We start from the raw sequence: 14,216 nt of genomic DNA, 5'->3' as shown, positions 1-14,216 counted from the left end.
TTATACCAGTGTGAGTCAACAACAGCAGCTGTCTGTCTGTCAAGAGGCTGTCTGTGTACACAGGAACCAGCTCCCTCTCCTCCATCATAATAATAATAATAATATGTGTTTGGCTTGAGAAGAGAAAGAACGTTTTTTTCCTCGTTCTCTTTTTCGTCATTTTTTAGATCCACCGCTGCGGATCATTGACTTTTTTTTGTGGCCGTGTTTTCTTTGCTCTCCCCGAGAGTTTGTTCTGTCGGTTCCGGGCCATGGGAAAGAGCCACCACTCCACATCCACCAGCAGCAGCAGCAGCTCTTCGATTCTGGAAAAAAATAATTGAAAAACATCCCCTAATAGTAACAGTAATGATAATGATAACAACAAAAGCAAGAATAATAACAATAATTATAATAATAATACCAAAAAAGTAACAAAATCACTGACTGAATATGTCAAACAAAAAAAACAAAAAACAAAAATAACCATATAGAGGTTTTGATACCTTAAATAAATTCGGCTTAATACATATTTATATATCTATAATAGACAATCTGACCTGGATCATTCTCCTGATAAACAACAACATAAACACATACTATTTCTACAAATAATTAAAACCAAATAATATAAATTAGTTTTAAAACAACGTGATGGACATTGATGGATGTATTTATTGATAAGACTGTTGTGTCCAGAGAGCAGGACTGTGGTGAGGACAGCTCCCCTGGTCCTCCCTCCTGCTCACCCACCACCACCCCCTGCTCTTTGGGCTCATGTCAGGGTAAATTGTTTTGAGCAGAGAGCACCGAGGATTTCCTGAGCATAATCTGAAACAGTTGCTGCCAGCATTACTGCCTGATTGCGAAGATTGCAGGGCTGCAGGGGCTGCAGCGGCCCCGGCCTCAGTGGAGGGACCTTGAGGTATATTCTTCATCCCAGAGGCCTCTCTCTCTCTCTCTCTCTCTCTCTCTCTCTCTCTCTCTCTCTCTCTCTCTCTCTCTCTCTCTCTCTCTCTCTCTCTCTCTCTCTCTCTCTCTCGCTCTCTCTCTCTCGCTCTCTCGCTCTCGCTCTCTCTCTTGCTCTCTCTCTCTCGCTCTCACCTCCCTCTCTCATAAACTCTTTCCAGCTCAGCCCCTCAGGTCTGAAAACACCAGGGGCTGTGCTCCACATCTATACTGCAGCTCTCCATATGGTTGTGTTTGAGTGATGTGTCTGTGAGGATGTCCTCAGCAGACCTTCACTCAGCAGGGGTTTGGTTGGTTGGTGCGTCTGGCTCTGACCTTTTTCATCTAATATGCGAAAATCAGTTTTGGGATATGTAATAATATCATTCACTCAAAGAAAAAAATGCTTCACCATGTAAATGTAAAAATGGTGCATTAAGAATTTTACTTAAAGGGGACATATCATGGAAATTCCACTTTTGTAGTGCTTGTTGTGGTTCCTCTATGTCAGAAACGATGCGCTAGTGTGCATAGAATGGGATTACGACCGAAATAAACGTCATAGTCACACCATGCCCATGTAGTGAGTCTCGCTACGTGGCCTTGGACGAGCGAGCTAATGCTAGCCGGGCTCCACCGGCCTGGTTAGCTCGCGAGTTTATGCTAGCCGGGCCCCTAGCTCCCTAGGGTCTCAACCCGGCTGGGGGAGCCCGGCTCCCGGCTAGCGTTAGCTGCGGTGCTGGGCTGGGGAGCTGGGGCTCTCGGTGAGGAGGGCGGGTCACTCAAAACAGGTCAATCTGAGGAGGGCTGTTTTAGACAGGGTAAAAAGGGTGCTGTTTTAAATGATCCTTGTGGTATTTTGACCAAAATATGTTACAGACATTTCATTAAGACCCCAAGGAGCCATATCAGCTGTGGTAAAATGGGCATAATATGTTCCCTTCAAATTTAAGTACAACCTATTCGCAGAGATTATAGACAGTAAGAGGTTAATCGTGCAGTAAAGCTCCTGTTAGCTGTAGTAATATTATTTGTGGGTAATTGTGACGGATGCATTCAGGCCTGTAATGTTGTCGCTGAAAAAACTCAACCTAATATATTTTCGCGCTCATTTAATCTAAGATAATTGATTATTTTTATCAGACGATCATTTATTTTGTTTAGATTTAATCTGTGAATTAACTGACTGCTTTGTGCAATATACCAAAAAGGTATATTTACAGCCTTCGATAATGTGGCTTTAATCTTATGGTCAAAAGTTAAAATTCAAAGTTAAGGTTGGAAAAAACTTTGTGTTTTACTTAATAAAGTACTAATATGATCAGCTTATTTGCTTAATCAGATCTGTGGCCTGCAAACATGAGCAAACTAAAATTAATCAAATCTTTATTCAAAGTTGGCAATGACTTAAAATTTGTGACATACACACCTTTTAATGTCGGAGCGTCGTCATTTCAAACTTTGAGGGGAACGCAAAACACAAATACACAACCTTCTCTTGTGGTGAATAAAACAAATAATTTATAATTTAGGCAGAGAATCTTGTTCATATAGGTTTCCTTAGCTTATTTTCACAGCTACTTAATAACTGTATGTGCTCTGTAACCAAACCCCTTTAATCCTGTATACATAAAATGAATTTCAAGCAGGAATGTGAAGAACTTAATTACCAAATGTCAGCATTGAAATTTGCATTATTATATAATGCTTTCTAGCATAAAAGTTAAATTAATATCGCAGAGAATAATTTACAGATATTTTTGGCACTGAAATTTAAGACATTTCCCTGGAAGTCCCACTTAAGATTTTATGAACATTTGTTTGTTTAACGCTTGACATTAAAAATATCAAAAGACGTTTTTTCGCAAAAGAGAATTTTTCATTGTGACTTGGCGAAGCACAGGAAACTTAGATGTACTCCAAATACAGAGATATATCAGAGGTAGGATGATTATCTACAAGTATAAGATCGCAACAACTAAAAATGATGCCACTGTATTGGTCAGTGTGACATTCAGCAGAGGTCGGCAGGGAGGTTTGTTTGGACGTGGTTGGATTCCGACCACAGCAGGTGCCATGCTCTCTTGGCACACGGTGGGGCTAAATATTCACAAATTAACAAACAGGTGATCACAAAGCCACCAAAGTGACTCCTCATTCCTGTTAATCTAACGACAACATGTCCAGAAGGGTACAGACGCAGCGGGGATTACACCGGCTCTGAGTCACCTTCAGGATGAGCTGGAGACTCAAATCAATCCCACACGGAAACTTTCACCGTGCTTTTAATCACGCTCCGATCCCTCTCTTCCGAAATCCGCAGGGACACCGTCTGCGTTCATAAATCTATCTGCTGCATCAGCCGCGCAGGACAGTGTGTCCTCCTCTCATCAGCCATGCAACAAGTGCAAGTGGATGCTCCTGCCCGTGGACCCGCAGAGGACAAAAGCTGGAGGGAACGTCAGCCGAAAGCAGGCCGTTGCCAGGAGCAACAGCTGCTGATGGCAAACAGAGTCCGAGTCATCAAAAGGCCATTTCATTTGCCGTAGGTGTAAGTGGCAGTGGCTCTAAATCAACAGCAGGAAGGGCCCTGACGTGAGCAAATAAACACGGGGAGTAGCCCGCATGAGCCTGAGCGTGAGCCGCGTGAGCTACATCAGTTCATACTTTTTTTTCTCCACAGTCCTGTATGAGGCCAGAATCCAAAGCTGAGGAACTTGAAGGTCGAGCAGCGTGGTCTCAGCGTCTGTCCTCGGTCTGATGCCCGCAGGTAGCTTTACATGCACATGAGGAGCCGGGTGTGACACAGGCCCAGGTATCCATAACCACAAAGCTGTATGAGAGGAGGGGGGGTGATGAGGGACAAAAGGATCTTTTCAGGTCTGCCTCAGAAGGGTGGGGGCGGGGGTGTGGGCGGCCGGGGCTGAGAGATTTTCTTACCAATGATGCATGGATCTGACAATGTTCCTGCCTGGTCATACCCAGAGGCAGATGCAGGCTGTGTATGTGTGTGTGTGTGTGTGTGTCTGTGTGTCTGTGTGTGTGTGTGCGTGTGTGTGTGTGTGTGTGTGTGTATCTGTGTGTGTATGTTACTCTGCGCCTGTATGTGTGTGTGTTCGCGTTTGTGGGTCCCTCTGTGTGTGCATTTGAGTGTTTGTCTGTATGTCCACATGTACATATGTGTGTCAGTCTGTATCTGTGTGTGTGTATAAGTCTGCATGTACATGTGTGTGTCTGCGTGTATCTGTGTGTCAGTCTGTGTAGGCCTATGTCTCTTCATTTACATGTGTACACTCTTTGTTCATAATCCTTTGTGTCTGTGTGCGCCTCTCGGTCTGTGCGTTTGTGTGTGCGTGTGCGTGTGTGAATCTGAGAAAATAAAACTCACATAACATATCCTGAATGACGTCTGCTATATTTCCATGTTTAAAAAAGAGATCATTACACTGATGCAGCAGCGGCCGGGTGTTAGAGATACCTCCCCCTCACAAATGTAGGAAGCCGTTCAGGAAGCTCATATGTGACGGAGCTGAGAGAAATATTTGTGTCTTTCTTCCAGTGGGATGAGTGATGTCTGACCCAGGGTTCAGACACGAGGAGGAGGAGACTCTGCAGACAAACCCCAACTATTAGGGTGTTAAATAGCCTGTTCTGTGTCAAATAAAGGACAGCATCATATACATTACCTGACGAAAGGGGAGGAAAAGATCGTAATGCACTACAAGAGGAGGAGACAGAGGACAAGATAAGACGTGTGTGTGTGCGTGAGTGTGTGTGTGTGTGTGTGTGTCTACAAAAGAAGACTTGTATAAAAGAAATGTGGCCAGAAGGCACAGGCTCATATAACAAAACTCTTCCTGAGTCAAAAGCCAGCTCTGGTTGCCGAGAATCAGATATCTATATTTTTGGAGCTGGGAGGGAAAGTTGATAGTGGCATTAGTCTCGTGTTTTTGATCAGGAAAGTGACTTCACAGTCTGGGGTTGTTTTTTAAAGAATTAACTTCTGGGAAGATTTAACTGATTTTTGGAAATGTTAAGTTTCAGCTCTTTGAAGCCAATTAAAACAGATCCGTATGGTGTCTACTCTTCATTCAGGGTCAATATGTCACCGTACGAGTGACAGGATGCATCTGGGCTTTATGAAGGACTTCAAAAACACTACAATAATAGGAAGATATATTAAAACAGGCAGTGACAGAGATCAGACTGAAAATCACTGGAAAAGACTGAAATCAGTGGCAATAGAAGCACTGGTGTAAAAATCGATTCCAGCAAAATTAAAAAGCAAAACTCTTAATGCAAAGTGTGTGAAAATTAAAACTGAACACAGTGCAGCGGTGTTCTCTATCTGTTTTTATAGTTGTAGTCGTATCTTTGCCAATTTAAAACGGTTAAAGGATCAATTTCAAACTGAAAAAAAAAAATGGAAAAAAACAGAGAGCAAACAAAGCAGCCAAACAAAATAAAACCAAACTACTCTTTCCTTGGATGACTGGCAGAACCGACTGTAAATGTCTGCGTAACCCTTTGTTTGCTGAAGCTCAGCAGAATGTCCTACTGAAGTTAGCCTGTATAAGACGAACTCAAAGGATGAGACTGGAGATGTTCTGTATTGTTCTTATTGTCGACAAATCCCATGTAAAGAGCAAATCTCTCACACTAACAAGTATCGACTTTGTATCTGACTTGACATTTTATTCCACTGTTCCGCAGAGCGCCATTGTTTGCAAAAACGATTAAAAACTCCCCAGCGAAGCCACATCACTGCACTGGGTAACATGTTCCATCCTTTTTGAACCAATAATACAAACTGTAGCTTCTTTTGAGTCACCCCCACATAGCCTACACTGTCCTGTCAAGACCATACTACAGTGATTAATAATACAATTGCCCAACAATGCCTCTACTTCTGTTTGAGTTAGAGTTTTGTTTAAAACACCAACTGATTCAGGATGTGACTCAACCTTGAGAGAAATATTTGTTTGTGAGTGGTCTTTAAAGACTTACATCTCTCAGTGGGAACACACGCCAAGGCCGAACAATCCTACACACCAGTATCTAGTTCGAGTCATAGAAATGTAAAAGAAAAAAGGAAGCGGTCTCATGACCTCAATTATGTATCTCTCATTGGAAACTGTGGGAAATCAAGATCTGTGTATTATTCTCTGAAAAATTTACAAAAATACTCCATGTTGCAAAGTTAAAGGATGTGAAAAACATTACGTAATCCTTCTAACATAGAAACCAACAAATAAATAAACAAACACAGACGGAGGTAACCTCTTGACCGAGGTTATTTAAGATGCAGCTTAAGTTTTTTTCACAGGCCTTGTTTCCACAAAATAAAAAAACAGCCTCAAATTGACCCATTACAGTAGATTTACTGCCTTCAAAATATCATCAACACTTGTTTTTATCACCTACAGCACAGGAAGATGAGGGCTGTAATTAAGCCTCGAGGGCACCTTTAAAGGAGGCGGCCATAACCAGAGCCATAACGACTGGGTTCAATATCATATAAGGTCACTAGTTTACAGTAGAATTAATATTTAATCATCCTGCAGACTGCCACCACTCTGCAGCTCCTTCTCCTGCTTCTACATCCATGAGACTAAACACAGACACATCGCTGCTCCAGGCTCGAGGGGGTTTTCGAGGAGGGGGCCGGGGTGGCAGACACAACAAGAGGAAGTGGTATGGGATATGGGATAATAAAATCTACCTCACACTCCCGAGAGGCATCACCTCACCTATTCCCGGGGCTCACAAATAGCTCAAGTAACCAACCCCCCCACACACACACACATATCTTAACTCCACACACATGATCCACACCCCCGCTGTGCACCAAACCGCACCACAGCTTCTCTCCACCGGGACCCCGCAGCTCTGAGGAGTTTTCACTTTATTTGTTTGCCAACGTTGGAGTGACAGCGGCCCGAATCCGAGCTGCCATCTCACTCCCCCTCACCCCTTCATCTTCATACTGCAGAGAGGGATAAAATACCCTTCTTGGTTCCATGCAGGAAGAAAAAAAAAGAAGAAAAACATTCAGGAAATGAAAGTCGTAACACGATCCTCTGTGTGCCAAACGTCTCCCTGAGCAGGGACAAAGGCCCAGAGAAAAAAGCTGCTGGGCCTTATTTTAGCCTGCAGATGATAGAAGGACAGAGAGAGAGGGAGGACAAGAAAAGACAAGGCGAGAAATTACAGTGGGAGAGGAATTAGAAATCAGGGGTGGGGATGAGCTCCAACTATTTCTTCAGACAGTGGGAGATGAGGATGAAGAGGAGGAGGAGAAGGAGGCTCCAGCAGTGATCAACTCATCTGTGAAGAAAACTCCTGCAGCCCTCTGTGCACGGAGCCCCACATCCCTCACATATGCATGCACCAAGCAAAATAAACTTCCCATTCCAGGCCCTGCAGTGTGTTTTCCAGTGGGCCGCTCTTGAGAGAAAGACTCGACGACTCCTCATGCAGTGCTGACAGTCCAGTCGAGTGTGTCAGAGATGAGGGCAGAGGAAAAGAGAAAAATTCTTATTTTTCTAGCTCGTTCTCTCTAACTTCCTGTATGTCATGGCTGATCATCCTGACAGCAGAGGGAGGAGAAGGAGGAGGAGGAGGGGAAATGCTCCACTGGTCTTCTCGCTGCTGACTGGTGCATTTGTGGCATGGTGTCAGCGGCCAGTGGTAATTACCAGGCTCTCTCTGAGCTGCAGCTACACCAACGTGCCACCGGCTCTGGTATGCCAGCTAAGCTCTGTTATTAGGCACAGAAGTGCCACTGCACAGTAGGCAGCGGACCTCAGCGCACAACAAATCCATCCATCTATCCATTTATCTATCTTTATAATGAATGATTGTTTTACTGGGTTTAAAGTAAAAGGCTGAGGTGCAAAATTAAAGGATCTTTGTCGTATGGGAAGCACAGTTATCACGTGTGGCAGCTGTAATCATGTGCACTGTAACGTCTTTATTAAAGCTAGTCGGTACATTTACAGTTGGAGAACACTTTGGAAGTCACTTACTCATCAGAGAAGAATAATTCCTTCTCATCACCCCAAGTCTTCAATCAGACTGTTAGAGGAACCTGTAGAGAAGTGACATATCGGTTAGCCGCATAAATCCTCTCTGAAATCTGTCCCAAAGAGATTCATCATTATTTCACTTTATTTCATGCACATATATCGAGATGTTGCATGTTTTACTTGTCATTTTTGTCTTAAATGAATCTTTCAAAGTAAAACTCTCAGGAGGATATTTTTGAATAACTATGACAACACATTATTTCAAAGATTAAAAAACCCAAATGTTTGAGTAATTGAAGTGTTTAAAACATTTTTAGACTGGATACAATTTACAAGTGGACATATTTCATCCATGACATAACAATGTTTATATACAAAATGTCAGCTTTGGGAATTCTAATAACATACCAAACGATAGCAAATCTTTCTCACCACAGTTAATACACTATTTTGCAGAATACAAATGCTTAAGTACAACCAAAACTGTGATACTTACAACCGCCAAATAGAAGCAATAAAAACAGCAGTAAAACTTCATCAAGCAGCTTGTTTCATAAAGTAACTGATTGAATTCCTCTTGTGTTTACTCATAGTGATAAAGTTTTTATAGCCACTTATGGGACGTAAACTATTGTTATCACATCTGAAGCTCTTACTTCTTTAAGTTTGAATTTAAGTTATTCTTCATTACAAATACAAACCATTACTTCTGATCTCTTTTTGGATTCTATCAAACTCTTGGGCATTTGGGTTGGAGCTGGAAAACGTTATCAGATTAAAAGATATATCATTTTTAAGTTATCTCCCTTTTTAGTCATCCACTATCAACAAAACAGTAAATACTACTGTATAGAGGCAGATTGTAATCAGAACTGGGGTAAATGTTATATTACCATGAGGTCATGGCTTTCTCTTACACAAGCTGTTTTCTATACAGTTAAAATACCGGCGAATAAATAAATACTGTTACAAGTAATAAATAGACAAATAAATAGCAAAGCATTTAAGCTGCTTGGATATTCAGACTATACTGTACATATCAATTCATTCTGCAATATGGGAAGATAGATCATAGATGCATCGTTAAATCTAATCAAGACAAAACTTGAGAATATAAATCCTTGATTTTTGTTTTATATTGTATGACTAAAAATTAATTTAGAAGCAATAAATATTGTGACCTAGTGTATCATGTTTAGTTCACTGACACTTAGAGGTGGGTCAAGATTAGATTCACATTAACTAAGAAAGGAAGAAAAATATGAGCTGCAGATGCCAACACGATGTTTTATAGGAGACACAGACTGGATTCTATACGCTTCCCTCCCTCTGACTCCGACTTTGTCAGGTTTATAACCATATGACCCAAGAGCATGACTGAGAAAGGCTCAAGGTGCTGAACTTAAACTTGGCGACAGCTGCAGAAACCAGAGACCAGAGAGTTTAAATATAGACCCTTAAAATCCCAGCCGGTGCCCTCGTCCTGCTTTAACACTTTCTTACACATGTGCGTTCACACTCTCCACTCAGCAATGCTGTACTCTCGTTTACACCAGGGACAAAAACCTTGCTGCTAGTGGTGCTATAGTTGGTTTGTGTAAAAAGGATTTTATTTAAACACATTTATTTACAGTTAAAATTGTTCTTACACTGGTTTAAATAATCTCTCATCACAAGCAGGACTCAAACGTGACTTTTAGAGGTGGAAAAAACTTCACTGAGAAACATTATTTTTTATTCTATTAAAATCAGTCACGATGCTACTGTCTGCGACCTTTTATAATAAATGGTTTATTATCTATTAATGCATTCAAATAGGACGGTTGTCTCAAGCCTGAGGCTGTTGCACTTTAGAGCCGTGTCCTCTTTATCATGACTTGTGTGCACCATGTTGTGGCCATGAAACAGTACTACAAATACAGATTTCACATACCAAATATGAAGTCTTCTTTTCATTAAGTAAACTAAAGGCAATTTGTCTTAGGTATTTGAAAAAGTGTTTTTTTATGTATTAAAATACCATAACATCTATGCAAAGCTTATACGTGTGGAAGAGGTGGCGACTTCATCGGGAAATAAATTAAATTGTGGAATTTCAATAGGATTTTTTTAAGGAAGGAAATGGACACAGTTAATCCTGGGGCCACATAAGAAAGACAAATGATCATTGAAAAGGTGTAAAAAGAAAAAGTGTTCAGGTTGAAAAGCTGTCTCTGTTTAGCTGAACACGTCAATTTTTGGTGGAAATCGATATGAATCTTTTAAGACTCTCTTGGGTTTTTTAGTTTCAGGGAAACAAGTTTACATGTTCCACTTGCTGGGTGGCTGGGTCCAATAGCTGGATCAAATATATAAAAGGTTTATTCAGGTTTTTTCTCTCTTTAGTCAATGCCTCCATCTAGTGGACAAATACTGTACATCACTTGCTGACAGTAGAGAAAATGAATGTGTTTTTAAGGCCCGAGCACTGACAGGCACTGACAGACAGTGAGGCCCTATTGAAATTGTAAGTATAAAGTATCTTGCCAAACACACTTCGGCATGCAGATGTGGAAAGACCTTCTTGTTGGAGAACAACCACTCTACCCACTAGGCCACACTGCCAGTATATTAACATTAAGGATGGGATTAGCTGTTCCCATGACTAAGTACAAATTATTGTGTGCGTGTGTGTCTGTGTCATTCTATGCTACTTTTGATACACATTTCAGAGAAACCCATTGTATTTTCTACTTCACTACATCTATTTTGACAGCCTTACTTAAAGTTACTTTTATATTTTGGGATTTTAGATACTTGTTGATTAAACATGCTTTAAAAACCTATTGTTAGAGAATAACCCAGCCGTTTCCAACCTTGGCTTCTGACGCCTTAGACTCACAGTGTGGGACACATTTAATTTAAAATAATTCAGAAAATTCATACTATATTTGATATTTCTAGTCAATTTGCAGAAATGTAAATATGATCCTACTCCAGAATGTGGATAGAAAGCATCAGCTCATTAAATGTGATGCATTAACAATAAACAGGTGAAGTAGGCGAGTGTGCAGGGGCCCAAGCATATGGGATTCCCACTCTGGCAAATAGATTTTTGACAATATGCATCTGACTTTTCTTTCTGAGTGTCCTTTGATTTTCTTTACAAATGCCTTTATGATTTCATTCAAATTCGGCAGGTGTATTGTTGGGTCATGGAGGTTTCGCGGTGCTGAAAATGGAAAACGCAGACGCTCACTAATCTATATAAACACTACAGATGGTTCTATAACATCCCAATTGTGTCGGGACTGTGTTGCTGGTTTTTGACTTCATGAAGTGTTGCACTTATATCATAAAGCCTCAAATGGAGGTCAGGGGTCCGTGGCAGAGATCCAGGTTCTCCATTATGTGATGGATATATGGGTATTCTGTGTTCTTTCACAAAGATATATATACATAAGAAATGTAGAGAAAAACAACCAGGAAATGTCAAATTCTTCAAAGGGACGTATATGCCTGCTTCCCAGGAAATTCTAACTTGTGGGGAAAAGCCTATGTTATAAAGGATGATGGTGTCACTCAAACTGTGACTTCATCTTGAGCATTGTGGATTGTTCTGAAATCATATCTTGTGTCAGATGTTTGTCATTTTCAAATGGACACTGCTCAAAAATCACAATTTATCCAACATGCTTCATCGCTCACTCATACAGTTTAATTTGAATGAAGTTATTTTGTGGAATGTGTTTGTGGTTATCATCACTTCTATGCCAAGTTGCTTTCTCCTGTACGAGCTCCTCAGTGTGTGACTGAGCTGCAGCCCTGAACCCCATCAATACTCCCATGAACCAGGGCCATGTTTCCACCGTGCTGTGAAAACAAAAGCCACTTACACCGATATGAACATTGACCGGCTTCACCTCGCCCACACGGGCCACAGTAATTGCTTCACATTGTCTGCTTTGTGTGTGCCAACAAACAGCAGGTCTGAGAGCGGAGCAGATGACATGAGGGTGGATCGATCCGCCTGCACAACGTGGCCTGTACAGAAGAGATGACTTACAGCAGCAGAGAACTGGGTCAGTCGATCATTCAGAGTTATCCTGAAGTTATAACATGCACAACATCAGTGTCGGAGCACGAAGGCCGAGACGTCTCACACAAGGGCAGAATGCAAGAGCAACAACACAATTCAGATTCAAAAGCCAAAACACAACACAACAGTAAAAAACTGCTCATTTCATGGTCAACATCCGGTGGCTTTTGGGTTTGTGTGCTGTGGTCAAAACAACTCAGATTTAATCCCAAGGATTTAAAACTTGCCATAAAGTTGGACTCCCGGCTGAAACCAGTGACAGAATATGATTATTCTGTTCTGTCAGTTTGTGTTTCCTCAGTTAACAGATTCAAACTGTTAGTAGAGTGAGACATCTTTCCTGAACAGATCCATAGAGGCTCAGTGATGAGGAGGTGAAGTGAGGAGCTGAGGCTGTGATGGACTCACCTCCCACATTAGGCCTCATGTGTTCACGCTCACAGGAGAGAAGAGCCTGACATTCCGGTGTTTGTTTGGAAACAGAGCTGCAGGTGTTAACGCTTCTGGACCAGATCTGTCACACACTCCTCTCCACAGGGAGGCGCCATCATCCTTCGTCTTCTTCATTTGGGTCTCATTGACGATTGGCAAACAACGAGTTGGTTCCCTACCGCCACCAGCTGGTACGGAGTGTAGATCAGGATGCCTTATAAATATATTATTCATTCAATGAAGTTAAAAAAAGAGTATCTAAATTAATTAAGATAATGAATAGTATCGGTAACACTTGCTTTTTGAGTTATTTTGTAGGATACCTTTTCAATCAAAATGTACTTTTAACTTACTCATTTAATTTATGTCCAATAGAAATTTGAGGCCATCTTTGCCCACTTGTATGTTTGTGTGATGAAATAACAAACATCATGATCGTATAGACATCCACACAATTGATATTATTGTGTAGGTTTAATAATACAAGGCATTTGCTGTGGTGTGTTTGTGCAATATGAACATAACAAACAGGAAACCAAATTGAATATAAAACATATTACAAGCAACAGGGAAGGGATTGTGCAAAGGACAGTTAGTGGTAATGGATGGTCACTGAGTGTTTGTTATGGCTATGGTTTGTTATGGTAAGTGTCATATTACATTATACAATGTGAAGCAGGGGAATTATACTTCATGCACGGACTGTGTGAGTTAGTGGTGGTTCAAGATGACCAATGAGTGTGGACAAGAGCATTATGAGGTTGAACAGTATTTGTGTAGTGTAGTATGTATGTATAGTATATCGTGAGTTTTTTGAGCTGCTTGAAGACCATAAGCTGAGTCAGAGCTTCAGGAAAATTATAGAATCATTTCCTTTCAATGATGCAGCTTTAGAAAACCATTATTGAACAAAATATCGATCAACAATATCACCAATGTCTCCAATGTCAGACATGGAGCTAAAATACTGTGTGGTGGCCATCGTAAATGTGCCCTGATTTACAAATGCAACTTTGTCAATGAACCTGTAGGGTAGCAAGTAAACAATCAACATTAATAAAGAGAACACTTCATAATCAATAAACAACACACAGCAAAATTCAATAAACAATAAACATTTTGCACATCTATTAGGTAACAATCACATTGTCTTCCAAGTCATGACTGTAATTCTGAAAGTTCCATCTAATTAGATTCTACATTCAAACTTTCAGATTTAATTTGTTGGAGATAATAACATATAAAGAAAAAAAATCCACAATAATATTATCATTAATAAAAGCCCTCTACACTGTGTTATATAAACCCTCAGAAAGATGTGGAAATATCCATACTTAACTATGTAATGAATACAAATTGATGAAGACAGTTTCCCTACATTATGGTTGCTTTGGTTTATTGATGAAAACACATCAATATCATTCAGATTCACATTTAACGTGGGGAACCCAGATGCATGCTGGGAGTTAGAAGGGTTTGTTTTCTGCTCTCAGGGTGAGAGGGTAAATGGAGGTGAGGCAGGGATGAGCTGAGGGTGACTGATCGTCAGGCAGGGAGACAAGGGTGAGACAAGAGTCGGAGATTAGGAAGCGCACTTCCAAGTGGCCTGAGAACATGTCCTCATCACACTGGCGGAAATCTGGTGATGGTAGGAAGCACCAGTGGTTGGTCGACAGACAGCGGACAGCAGGGAGACAAAGGGGAAACACTAGAAACAACTTGTTATGATAAAATAAACAGGAGCAGCGCTG

The 14,216-nt window shown here is 41.0% G+C and overlaps 1 long non-coding RNA gene across 1 annotated transcript; it reads right to left on the bottom strand.

Moving 5' to 3' along the window:
• Window positions 1-145: 145 nt before the first annotated feature.
• LOC133962553 (uncharacterized) lies at window positions 146-12,498 on the bottom strand. Its single transcript, XR_009922137.1, has 3 exons — window positions 12,442-12,498; window positions 7,956-8,017; window positions 146-305 (listed from the first exon to the last, which is right to left on the bottom strand). It is a non-coding gene; the product is annotated as an uncharacterized LOC133962553 (long non-coding RNA).
• Between the last annotated feature and the right edge of the window lie 1,718 nt (window positions 12,499-14,216).

This window comes from Platichthys flesus, chromosome 10 (genome assembly GCF_949316205.1).
Source record: "Platichthys flesus chromosome 10, fPlaFle2.1, whole genome shotgun sequence".
NCBI lineage: Eukaryota > Metazoa > Chordata > Actinopteri > Pleuronectiformes > Pleuronectidae > Platichthys > Platichthys flesus.
Note: the sequence above shows the minus strand (reverse complement) of the source record. Positions and strands in the feature narration are given on the sequence as shown.